We start from the raw sequence: 11,516 nt of genomic DNA on the forward strand, positions 1-11,516 counted from the left end.
ATCTGTTTCCCCTGCTGTACATAGCTGCTATTTCTGGCTATTCTTGCACAATTATTTATTCATTTATTCAGCAGTTTTATTGAGATATACTCACATACCATACGATCTACCCAAAGTGTATAATCAATGACTTTTAGTATAATCACAGTGTTGTGCATGCATCACCACAAAAAATTTTAGAACCATTTCATTACTCAAAAGAAAAACTCCACACCCCTTAGCACGCCTTCCCCAGCCCTATATAACTACTAATCTAATTTTATTTTTATAAATTGATTTATATGTGTATTTAAATGCAGTTTTATTGATATATGTTCACATAACATACAATCTATCCAGTGGCTTTTAATATAACCACAGTGAAATTGTTCTAAAATTTTTTTGTGGTGATGCATGCACAACACCGTGCAAATATAATTTCAAGTTTTCAAGTGCCTGCTTTCCATTCTTTTGAACATACACCTAGAAGTGGATATGATGGGTTATATGGTAATTCAGTACTTAACTTTTTGAGGAACCAACAATCTTTTCCCATGTGACTGCACCATTTTACATTCCCACCAGCAATGCACTGCTGTTGCTATTTCTCCACATCCTCTCCAATATTTACCTGCTTTTTAAATAGTAGTCATTTTAGAGAGTATGAAATGATTTCCATTGTGGTTTTATTTGCATTTCCCTAATGGCTAATGATGTTGAACATCATCTTACATACTTTTCAGCCATTTGTATATTTTCTTTGGAGACTCTCTATTCAAGTCTGTTGCCCATACTTTAATTGGGTTGTCTTTTTGCTGTTGATTTGTAGGACCTTTATATAATCTGGATATTAAACCCTTATTGGATATATGGTTTCCAAATATTTTCTTCCATTCTATAGGTTGTCTTTTCATCTTCGTGATGAAGTCCTTTGATGCACGAAAGTGTTTAATTTTGATGGAGCTATGTATTATTTTCTTTATTGCTCATTGTTTTAGAGTAAGATCTACTATTGCCAAACACAAGGTCTTGAAGATGCTTCCCTATGTTTTCTTCTAGAAGTTTTATGGTTTTGGTTCTTAAATTGAGTTCTTTGATCCATTTTGAGTTTCATTTTATATATGGTGTGAGGTAGGGGTCTATCTTTATTCTTTTAAATATGGATATCCCAGAACCATTTGTTGAAGAGATTATTCTTTCCCTATTGAGTGGGCTTGGCATCTTTGTCAAAAATCAGTTGACCATAGATATGAGGATTTACTTCTGAACTCTCAGTTTGATTCCATTGGTTTATATGTCTGATCTTGTGCAAATGCCATGCTGTTTTGATTACTGTGACTTTGTAATTAATTTTAAAACCAGGAAGTGAGTCATCCAATTTTACTCTTCATTTTCAAGATGGCTTTGATTATTTGATATAAATTTGATCATTGGCTTTTCCATTTCTGCAAAGTAGGCTGTTTTGATTGAGACTGTGTTGAATCTGTAAATTTCTTTGGGTAGAATTGACATCTTAACAATATTTAGTCTTCCAAACCCTGAACACGAATGTCCTTCCATGTATTTAGGTCTTCTTAGATTTCCTTCAACATGTTTTGTAGTTTTCCACATACAAGCCCTTTATAGCCTTGGTTACATTTTTTTCCTAGTTGATGCTTTTAGTTGTTATTGTAAATGGAAATTTTTCATTATTTCCTTTTCAGATTCTTAATTATTAGTGTATAGAAACACTACTGATTTTTGCTTGTTGAGCTTACACCCTTGGCTGAATTTGTTTATTAGCTGTAGTAGTGTCATTGTGGATTTTTCAGGATTTTCTCTACATAGAGTATCATATTATCCTATGTATGATTTATATTTACATTTTATATAAATGGAATCATACAATATGTTACATAGTATATTTATTTCATAGTAGCACAGTCATACAGTATTTGTCTTTTTGTGTCTTGGTTGCTTCACTCAACATAATGTCCTCCAGGTTTATGCATGTTGTCACATGCCTTCTGACTTCATTTCTTCTTACAGCTGCATAATATTCCATCCTGTGAATACACCACAGTTTACCCATTCATTTGTTGATGGGCACCTGGGTTATTTCCAACTTTTGGCAATTGTGAATAACACTGCTACGAACCTTGGTGCTGCACTGTTTTTAAGAATTATTCCTGGGGAGTGGGTGTAGCTCAGTGGTTGAGTGCTTGCCTCCCATGCATGAGGTTCCTGGTTCAATCCCTGGTACCTCCTAAAAAAAATCCCATTTCCAGTGTGTTTCTCTAAGTAATTTTAGACATCTACAGAGAAACTGGGACCATTTGCCTCTGAGCTTTTAGGCAGTTGGAGAGCCAAAATTTGCATAAGATGGACCAACGAGGGGAATAAACATAGTAGAAAACACAACCCTGCATGCACCTCCAGTTCATAAAGGTATTATAAAAAACACAAAAGCAAACAAAACACAAAAAAAGGGAGTGGATGTGGCTCAAACAGTGGAGGCCTGCTTTCCATAGGGGAAGTTCTGCTTCCAACCTGTATGCCTCCTATAAACCAACCAACTCAGGGGAGCCAGTGAGGCTCAGTGGTTGAGCATCAGCTTCCCACATAGGAGGTCCCATGTTCAATCTTTTATTAATATGTATCAATTAAATTGATTTGTTTGGAAAAAAAAAAGGAAGCCATCTCATTTTCAGATAGCATAGGTTTACTATTAACGTAGAAATGCAATGGACTGCTAAGCAAATCAAGTTTACTAACCTGCAGTTAATCACAGATCTTTGGTGTAGTGTTGACAGTACTGTACCAAGAAGATTTTGTAATGAATGACTTTTATCTTGTAGAGGTTGAGGGAAGTCTCTGGGGTCACAGTGCCTCCAGGGGAGACTAAGTACTACCACTTAAAAGCTGTGTGACCTTGGGCAAATGATTTAATCTCATTGGGTCCCAGTTTCCACATTTATAAAGAGGATGAGAAACAGTTAACTTATTTTTTAGAGTTGCTGGAAAAGCTAAACGACAAAAGGAAGTTAAAGTAATTATCTCTAACAGGAACAAAGCAGTCACTCAATGGATAGTAACTATTTTGATGATTCTGCTGATTACCGGAAAGCTGCCGGTAAAGCCTGCTCCCTGATCTGGTCCACACTACCCTTTGGGTAGTTCTTCCTAATACCTCTCTTGGAACACGCATGTTTACATTTTTCTCTTTCTTTCGTTTTTTTCCTTCCTATTTATTGTCGTAACATAATACAACATAACACTTCCCATTTTAACCCCTTTCACGCTTCGTTCTTTATTTTCACATGTCCCATTTTAAGCAAAACACATTTCTGGATCATTCAACTACTATTAAAAGTTCATTTTGAGTAAGGACTCAGATTTGCAGAAAAAGATAAGTTAAAGATTTTTTCCTTTTAAAGCAGAGACTTAGTAGAGAGGTCTCAGAGACTACTTAGCAAAAATAAATTAAAACGGGCAGCGTTGTATACTTGGAATAACATCGGTTCTGGAGACAGGGTTACTGCTGTAAAATGTGGAGACTGGTCAAGAGGATTTCGTTAGATGCCTTCTAGCTTTACCAAGCTCTTACTCGAAGGACGCAATTTAAATCATAATTCGGGGTCCTGAAACCCTAAACATGCACAATTGGAGAATGAATTGAACTGAAATTGAACGCTGCCTTCAGTAAATCTTAGTTCGCCCGCGCCGTTCAGCCTCCGGATTGGCTAGTTCAGAAAGCCAGGGGTGTGGCCAAAGCGGGCGGAGCGGGGCCCTCAGCACTTTCAGTCCGGCATCCGAGCGGTCGGCCCCGCGGCCCGGGCCCCGCCCCCTCGGCGGCGCCGCCTGGGGTCCTTCGGTGCGCGTTGATATGATTGGCCCGGGCGCAGTGACCCTCTTTTCCTCCCTGGCTGCCTGAAGAACTCCAGCCATCATGGTGAGTCTGCTCGCAGCCGTGCAATCATCTGCAGCATATCCGAGCCATCCTTCGTCCCCAGGTCCCGCCGACTGCTCGACAGCTGCCTGAAGTCCCGTTGTCCTTCCCTGGCCGTGTTTGACCGGGGTTGGTTGCCGAGGGCTCTGGAGCCGCCGGCGGGGAGTCGGAGTTGGCAGGGTTGCGCTGGGACCCAAACACGCCCGGCTTCGAGAGCGGCTGTGCTTGTTGGCTTCTTAGTGCGCAGCGGATGGGATGGGGGTTAGATACTAGGAGGCACTTTCCGCCTGCAGTTCCAACTTGGGATAAGCGGCTTGTGGTGATGGGTGATGGCAGCCCGAGAAGCGAAGAGGCTGCTGCCAGCGCCTGGGCGAGTTGGCGACGAGTTAAACCGTTCCACGTACTAGCTAGAAAATTGTCACTTAAACGGATTATTTTGTTTCTTACCTGGGAAACATCCTGGAAAGAAAAGTCACCAAAGAGCTTCCCCCAAGTCTTGGCTAGTTAGGTCCATCAAGAGTTTTCGCACTTGTTTCTTACTCCACCAGCTATCTGTTTTCTATTCCTTCCCTTCCCTTTCCAGAATTGAACAGTGAACTTGTTTTGTGTGATTTCTGAGATTGAAAGAAATCTAGGAAATCAGTTATTAATGTAAAAGAGTCTATTAGTTGGTAAGTTTTTTCAGTGTCAGCGTAAGCTTCCTGAATATCTACGTACCTTGGCAAGTTATTTCTTGGGTGAAAAGACCTGTTGGGCCTCTCAGAAGTAGCTGAATAGTCAACTCTACAGTTGACCATTTAGTAGTACATTACATGCAGGTAGTGCACGTTTATTTGGGCCAAATTTAAGTGTGATGTTTTAAATATGGTTTTGTGATTATAATGTTTGGTGAAACCACAGTAGTCAGTGCTCCAGAGAAGTGTTTCCCTGAGGCAGTACCTGGCAAATCTGGACACATTTTTGATGCTTAAAAATTGGAGGTTCTACTGGCATTAAGTGGGTAGGACCAACAAGTTACTGTCAAACATTCTAAAATGCACAGGGCAACCCCCACCACCCAGAATTACCTGGCTTAAAATGTCAGTATTGCTAAAGTTGAGAAATTTTATTCTCTAGTGATTGCCATAACCTAGAAAGTGCAGTGCAGTGCATTTTCTTGGTACTGAATTTGTTTAGTTAGATGTGTCATGTGAGTTTGGTATTGTACTTTGTGTTTGGGGAAGAGATGGCAGTTTTTGCCTTTGTTTTCTACTGAAGCTCTCCTGCCCTTTTTTTTTTTTTGTAAAAGCTAGCGATTGTTATTTTGTTTGCAACCATCAAATTGGTTATGACACTATCTCATATACCACCATTGGACAGTACAAGTTTTTGATTAGTTGAGCTTCATAAGGCAGATTTTTCTTACATACTGTGGTCTAGCCTTACTCTAGTTATGCTTCCATGCTGACTTTCTACTATGTCAGTACAGTGCATGGACTGGTGGGCAGAATGGTCTCATAACCTTTTGTGAACAACTATGAAAGTAGTGAAATTTTTATTTCCATTGATTTATTGGTCTGATCTCATTTTATGTTACTTTAATGTTTTAATTTCTTGTAGTTGTGTATGGGAGAATATAATAACCTAAGAGAATGAGAGTGATTTTTTTTTTTTCAAGGAAATACCCAGACAGATTCTAGTGGCTCACAAATTATTTTAAGTTCATATATTGCCTGTGCATGGGAAAACTGATAAACCCAAAAGATAGTAAACTTCATAACACTTTCGGTAAATGCAAGCATTTCAGCTACACTCTGTCATTTTAAACACGAGTAGTATAGCAAATGATAGACATTCACAGCCTGTCTTCTGCTGTGATGGGAGCTAGTCTAAAGCCCAGCTCATTGACCTGCACTGAAACAGTGACTTGCTATGTATTTTGGTTTGCCTTTTGTTGCAATTCAGTACGTGTATTGTACTAGTCAGTTTCTTCAGAGCTATGAGAGCAAACATTCTGGAGCAGTACTTTCTGTGAGATGGAAATCTGTACCTGAGCTGTTAGAGGATAGGCACTAACTTTGTTAGGCTGTTGAACATTTGAAATGTGGCTACTGCAACTGGGGAATGGCATTTTTAATTTAAGTTAATTAGCTGCCATGCCTAGGGGCCATTGGATTGGACAGTGCAGTTCTAGATCTTAGAAAATCATAAGGGGGGAAGTGGATTTGGCTCAATGGATAGGGCATCAGTCTACCACATGGGAGGTCCGCGGTTCAAACCCAGGCCCTCCTGACCCATGTGGAGCTGGCCCATGAGCAGTGCTGATGTGCGCAAGGAGTGCCCTGCCACGCAGGGGTGTCCCCCGCATAGGGGAGCCCCACGCGCAAGGAGTGCGCCCTGTAAGGAGAGCCGCCCAGCGTGAAAGAAAGTGCAGCCTGCCTAGGAGTGGCGCCACACACACACAGAGCTGATGCTGCAAGATGATGCAACAAAAAGACAGATTCCTGGTGCTGCTGACAAAAATATAAGCAGACACAGAAGAACACACGGTGAATGGACACAGAGAGCAGACAATTGGGGGGGAGGGGTGGAGAGAAATAAATAAAAAATGAAAAAAAATAAAAAAAAATCATAAGGTTTAAAAAAGATTGAGTAGTTTCATTAACTCTTGTGCTATATTTTCAGAATGACACTGTAACTATCCGGACCAGGAAGTTCATGACTAACAGACTACTTCAGCGGAAACAAATGGTAAGGACGAACACTTAAAGGTTTGATTCATTATTACTTCCTTTGAAGGTATACATAAGGAATACTAAATTTGAGACTTACTTTTAGGTCATCGATGTCCTTCATCCTGGGAAGGCAACAGTACCTAAGACAGAAATTCGGGAAAAACTAGCCAAAATGTATAAGACCACACCTGATGTCATCTTTGTATTTGGATTCAGAACCCATTTTGGTGGCGGCAAGACAACTGGCTTTGGCATGATTTATGATTCCTTGGATTATGCAAAGAAAAATGAACCCAAACACAGACTTGCAAGAGTAGGTGTCTTTAATTTCTTCAGCAGTTACTGAAAATCTTTTTTCAAAGTATTGTGTCCTGGGTGCAGTGGCTTGCTCAAAAGGCATTTTAGGGAGAAAAGAAAGAGAAATTCACATAAAGACAGAAGAAAAGAAAAAAAAGCATTTTGGGGAATGACAACATATATAAAGAGCTCTTAAGGATACAAAAAGAGACAGAGTTCTTTGATAAATGCACAGGTATGGGGGGGGTTTCAAAAAAGAGGTTTCCATCATTTGAGGAGGTAGCGTTGGAGCTGTATCCAGAAAAGCATGAAGTAGTGCTTATAGCCGGGGCTGGTGGGAGGATTGCTTCTTGGAAGGGAGGTGGAGGGCTGCCTTTAGAAAGTGACTTGGAAAGCTGCATTTCTTCATCTCTGACCTGGTCTGTTTCTATAAGAGTAACAAATAATGATGAGTTAATGTTTGCAAGTCACCTATTTACAATTCTTTCTCTTTTAGCATGGCCTGTATGAGAAGAAAAAGACCTCAAGAAAACAGCGAAAAGAACGCAAGAACAGAATGAAGAAAGTCAGGGGGACTGCAAAGGCCAATGTTGGTGCGGGCAAAAAGGTATGATTCATTAAGGAAGACCCAGAAATGTCGATAATTATAAGGCTTTAGTTTCTAGAAAGGAAGGGGCTTTGTTTTCTTAATAACCATTCTTAATGTTTCTTCTCTTCCTACTTCTTCTGGATTACAGAAGGTAACGTGTTTTGAGATACTACATAACATAGTATCGTAACACCTTAGAGTAGCTTTGCCCACCCGTCAGCTCACAGATTAGCACGAGGACCACATTGGTTCATTTATCTTGGTGGGCACTTCTCGAGCCCTTTCATGAAATTTTCATTTTGCTAATTGGCATAGTACGTTAAAGGGGAGCAAATTAGTTCCTTGGGGTTTAATTTACTCTATTAAAATAGGCAAATCGTTTATGAGAGCAGTTGAATCAATGTGGTCCATGTTTTCCTAGCATGCTGGAGAGGTAGCCCAGATCTCTCCAGGTAGTCAGAACCCAAGTAACAAAAAGCAGCTTTTTACCAGCTTTGCTAGTTAATTGTAAATAGTAGTAGAGTGGAATTAAGGTATTGGGTTGTTAAAGTAACAAATAATCAAGTGTTCTGTGAACTTTAGTTGTAACTTTTTCCTTTGCCTTTTTCCTCTACTCTCTTGGATTTCTTGTTCATCAGAAATGAAGTGTCTAGCAGGTACTGAGATTGAGCACGGTGTGATGATACCCTCACTGAGTTTGCTTTGATGCTTTGCATGTTGGCTTTGGACTATAGAGTTTACAGTATGATCTGTTTTACTACAAATGTTGTATTTTAGAGTAATATAACCAAAGGAGCAAACCTTTTAATCACATTTATTTTAGAAACTGAAAAATGCATGTTATGTTGTGAATTGACCCGGTGGAGGAAAGCAGATGCCCTGCTTTTAACTTGAACTTGGGAAATGCTGTATCCAACAGAATCACATACCCAAGAAATCGTGTTTTATGAAACAGCCTTAGGAAAGGGTCATCTCCATTCCTGGGCAGTTCTTCCCCTCGAGGAGCCATGTCTTGTTTTTTCCCCATGAATTGATTACTGGGTGCTTTGTAAAAAACTGATCCATCAAGTCTGGTAAAGCCACTCTCTGTCCTGGTAGCGTTCATTCAAAGTCACCTTTTATCATTTCTGTTCTCTGTTAATCTGCAATTTGCTGTCAGTGCCTTTATCATTTTCTTGAGATAATTGTAAATTCATGTTAAAGCCTTTGCTTAAATACAGTTCCTACAAACATTTGGTCAGAATAGTCCACCTCCCTCATTTTGAGCACATTTTGCATGTTGACCAGCTAAACCAGTGATGTATAAACTGGGCTAAGAGTGGGGTGGGTGGGTAGTCTGGGTAATGAATCAGTAGTGCTCACTGCACCTGTGTACTTCCTTTTAGAGTGACTCCTCATCAGGCAAGGTGGTGAACCTGATATTGCCTGCCTGGGACTATAATCAAATTGACCCTCCCAGTGACATGGAGTTAGTAGTAATGAACAAACTGCCAATGGAATTACTCGTTACTTAAGATGACTTCCTCCTTGTGAGAAAGTTGACAGAAGTTCCAGAGGTGGGAAAAAGATTGCCCCAATTTTTCCTTTGGTCTAGCTGTGAAGGACATGAAACACATTGGTTCCTTTTCCCCATTTAGCCTTTGAGTCCAATGTGTTGGTGCTCTGTGAGGATGTGTCCCAAGGGGGCTACCTTGTGGGACCTAAGCCATCACCATCCTACTGATTATGTCATGTTGTCAGGTTATTTGATGAAGTTGCGCTGGTGCACTTGACTAGCATGGCTCTAAAAAGCCATCTGGCATATCTGGCACACAGAGCCAAATTAAACATTTAAAAGATTGAGTATTTCTTGTAATTGTTTGGTTCAGATGTTAGAATTGATACCTGCCCTTAAACGTTGGGTGCAATATAATATTTTAAACTAAGGAACAAGTCTTAAATATGAAGAGAAGTGGTAGCATTTTTGCTTCAGCTAAATTCTTCCTCTTTAAATTCTCATGTGCACTTCCATTACTTTGGTTTTGAGTCGTGGCTTAAAAGTTTTAAGCTGAGATGACCTTTAAAAGACTTCCCTGATCTCTCCTGTTGGGGTCAAATTAGATTGAGTTTATGATGATTCACAAGTCTGCGAATGGTGTTAGAGAGAACCCCAGCATGAAGCTGCTGAGCAGAGCATCCCCTGCCTGCTCAGCGTGGTGTGGCAGTGTGGATTGGCACAGCCATTGGCAGAACGATCTCTTCACTGTGAAGTTACCACTTGTTTTCATAAGAACCACAGTAATCTGGCAAGGTGTTCTCAGAATTGAGAGGAATAAAATTAGAAATGTATGTTTATCTGTTTCTGGAGTGCTCTCTATACAACTGCAAAAGGAAAATCGGTCATCTTTAAGGTATTTGATTGCATGCACATCAATGTGATTATTTTGGAGTTTGAAAAGATAATTATTAATGAAATGCTTCTTTCCCTCTTCCTTTCTCCCTTCCCTGCCACTGATTCAGTGAGCCGGAGATTGGATAACAGGTATAATTCTAAGCTTTTCATTCAGACCTCTAGCCTAGACTCCTTGAATTCCTGATGGAGCATTTTAAAGTAGAGCATGTGAAGTAGATTTAGAAGTAGCTGTACAAATGCTCTGAAGAGTTGTGGAGCCTCTTGTCTTAAAGCTACTAATAATGACCTGGTTTTGTTTAATAATAATTAAAAATTTAAAAAATTTCTAACTTAAGTGTATTTATAAGTTAAGTTTTTGATGCTTTGTTTTGATCACTCCAACATAATTTGATTCTAGTTTACTAATATTTGTTCTGCATGAGTATCCTTAATTTTTTTATATGTTGAAGACTTTGAACTTTAATTTTTAGAGATGTTTAAAAGCATTTGCTCTGGGAGCAGATATGGCTCAGGCTGTGTTTGGCCCTCACCTCCCACGTGGGAGGTCCTGGGTTTGGTTCCTGGTGCCCCCTGGAGAAGGGGAGCAAACAATGAGCAGACAAGAGGACCATCTGGGGGAGGGGTGGAGGATATATTGAAATGAAAAAATGGAAAATAAATAGATCTTAAAAAAAAAAAGTAGTTGCTAACAGCAAACTAATTTTTTTTTTCTTTGATTTACAGAAGGAGTAAAGATTCTTCAGTGACTTGATTGGTGATTTTGCAGATTTTTCACCAGAGGATTAATAAAACTATAAAAATTTTGATATGTTTGGTTGTTTGAAATACATTTGAAGTTTACTGGAAATGTCAGTCTGCTGTTACGGCAGATTTAGATTGATGCTCAGGGTTCACCTATTGTCCCATTAAACATTCAGTGAAAACTTTGTCTAATGGGGTAGTGTTTGCTGCTCCCTTTAATAGTGAAATTATTTTCTGCCATACTGGAAATTGTTAGATCACGTTTTCATTTATCTTGAAAAGGATGTCAGAATTGTGTGTACATTGCATATTTTTGCTTATGGGGTGTGTGTGTAAATGAGTGGTTTGTGAGAAAGAAATTTTAGATGTCGTGGGTAATTGCTTGGAAAATGGTAGCAAATAAGTCTTTTTCTTTATCAATCATGCCTTTCAGGCATCAGAGTTGAGGGCCTGAACTGGGTTGTTACTGGTCAGTGATATGCAGGGGCAGGACAGGATCCTGGGTGCTGCTCTGAGGGGTTACGGCAGGACCAGCTGCAGGTGAACTAGGAGTGGGAAGGGTGAGAAGGGTGGAGGGGTAGGGGAGTGTACAGGGGTGGGTGGTCACGAGGTTCCGGAGCAGGCAAGTAGAAGCAATGGAGTGAGAACTGAAGGGGGTTAGCAGTGTCAGGCACATGTTAGTGGCACAGCTGCAGGGTCCTGAATCAAGCAGAAGGTTAGTAAAATGATGGGGGTTTTCTGTCTGGTGCGGAGGGAGGGCATTTTGCATTCACTGAGCCAGTAGCCTCTGGAGAAGGGTATTGTCGTGAACTCTGGGATGTTATGGAAGTCACAGACAAGTTTGGATGTGAGCTTTGTTGGACAGGCATAGCATTT

At 40.1% G+C, this 11,516-nt stretch overlaps 1 long non-coding RNA gene and 1 other non-coding gene across 2 annotated transcripts; both read left to right on the top strand.

Annotated features, from left to right (window-relative positions):
• The first annotated feature begins 3,906 nt into the window (after nucleotides 1-3,906).
• On the top strand, nucleotides 3,907-6,796 carry LOC139436195 (uncharacterized). The gene is made up of 3 exons (XR_011649115.1): nucleotides 3,907-4,036; nucleotides 6,572-6,637; nucleotides 6,725-6,796. It is a non-coding gene; the product is annotated as an uncharacterized lncRNA (long non-coding RNA).
• A 1,344-nt stretch (nucleotides 6,797-8,140) lies between these two features.
• On the top strand, nucleotides 8,141-10,705 carry LOC101432146 (uncharacterized). The gene is made up of 3 exons (XR_011649114.1): nucleotides 8,141-8,163; nucleotides 10,007-10,028; nucleotides 10,623-10,705. It is a non-coding gene; the product is annotated as an uncharacterized protein (transcript).
• The last annotated feature ends 811 nt before the right edge of the window (nucleotides 10,706-11,516 follow it).

The sequence above is a fragment of the Dasypus novemcinctus genome, chromosome 6 (assembly GCF_030445035.2).
Source record: "Dasypus novemcinctus isolate mDasNov1 chromosome 6, mDasNov1.1.hap2, whole genome shotgun sequence".
In the NCBI taxonomy this organism is placed as follows: Eukaryota; Metazoa; Chordata; class Mammalia; order Cingulata; family Dasypodidae; genus Dasypus; species Dasypus novemcinctus.